The sequence below is a fragment of the Miscanthus floridulus genome, chromosome 19, assembly GCF_019320115.1.
Source record: "Miscanthus floridulus cultivar M001 chromosome 19, ASM1932011v1, whole genome shotgun sequence".
Taxonomy (NCBI): domain Eukaryota; kingdom Viridiplantae; phylum Streptophyta; class Magnoliopsida; order Poales; family Poaceae; genus Miscanthus; species Miscanthus floridulus.
The window spans coordinates 5,966,682-5,968,516 of record NC_089598.1 but is presented as its reverse complement, the minus strand read 5'-3'; positions in this window follow the sequence as shown (position 1 = coordinate 5,968,516).

The window sequence follows — 1,835 nt, the reverse complement described above, 5'->3', positions numbered from 1 at the left end:
TTGGGCGAGCACCAAAATTGCCGCCCTCCCTTTAGTCCCGGTTCCTGGCCTGGGCCGGGACTGAAGGCCTAAAAATTTTGGCAGCCCGCCAGAGTAATTGGAAAGGCTTCGGATTTTGATTTTGTTCTCCTTGTTTAATACTAGGTTAATCAATTAAATCTATAGCAACTTCAATGCTTTGCAATATTTATTTTAAAAACACTATTGATTAACTAATTATTTATTGTAAATAGAAAAATTTTGTAACCTAAAGTTTTTAATTTCTTTTATGAATATAGAATATAAATGTTACTAATACTAAGTATTTTGTTAATGCAAAAATATATTTGTAACTAAAAATTAATAAAACTAATATTATTCGATAGGAAATTTATTATCACATTATTGTAATGTCAATGTTTTAATTTTTTCTCGGTTTTTGACCAAAATTGACAGGAAATTTTTGTTGAACCTATAAAAATAAAGAAAATGTAGTACTTTTATTCTACAATTTTTTCAAATGAAAAAATGGCCTATATAAGGATTGTAGATCTTGATAAGTTGAACAAACTTAATATTTAAAACCTTTCAATTTGAGACAATTTAGGGTTCCGAAAACTAGTTTGTAGGCGTTAAAATTTAAAAATCACAAATTTAAACCATCTAAACTTTCTCAAATGGAAAGTTGACCAAAACAACAATTGTATATCTTGATGAGCTGAACAAACTTGGTATTCAAAACTTTTCAATTTGATATAATCTATGATTCCGAAACTAATTTGTAGGCGTCGAAATTTAAAAATCATAAATTTGAAACGTCCAAACTTTCTCAAATGGAAAGTTGACCAAAACAACAATTGTAGATCTTGATGAGTTTAACAAACTTGGTATTCAAAACTTTTCAATTTGAAGTCATTTAGAGTTTATAATATTAGAGTCAAAGTATTGTTTTTTCATTTGACCAAATTTGACTTGGTCAAACTTGCTCAAATGAGACACTAAATGACCTCAGATGAAAAATCTCTGAATACCAAGTTTGATAATCTAAGCAAGATCTACAATTGTTATATATCTCATTTTCTCATTTGAGAAAGTTTTATCAAACACTAGTCACAACTTCTCGAATCTTATATAGACTTTCTAAAACTATGTCACACTTGTGAAATTTAAACTACAGTTTGTTTAAACTTTCTCAAATGAAAAAATATCCTATATAAGGATTATAGATCTTGATGAGATGAACAAACTTAGTATTCAAAACTTTTCAATTTGAGACAATTTAGGGTTCCGAAAACTAGTTTGTAGGCGTCGAAATTTAAAAATCACAAATTTAAACCGTCCAAACTTTCTCAAATGGAAAGTTGACCAAAACAACAATTGTATATCTTGATAAGTTTAACAAACTTGGTATTCAAAACTTTTAAATTTGAAGTCATTTAGAGTTCATAATACTAGAGTCAAAGTGTTGTTTTTTCATTTGACCAAATTTGACTTGGTCAAACTTGCTCAAATGAGACACTAAATGACCTCAGATGAAAAAACTCTGAATACCAAGTTTGATCATCTCAGCAAGATCTACAATTGTTACATAGCTCATTTCCCATTTAAGAAAGTTTTATCAAACATTAGTCACAAATTCTTGAATCTCATATAGACTTTCTGAAACTATGTCACACGCTTATAAAATTTGAAACATATATTAAACATGCATCGTTGTATCATGCGGGCACAACAGTGAATTTTTTCTTGACGTATGACCCTTGGTTATGATCTTGTCATAACCATGGAGTGTCTTCATCATTTAACATGATGCTTGGATCTTTCTTCACTATGAAGGGTGGAATTCGGACATTTAT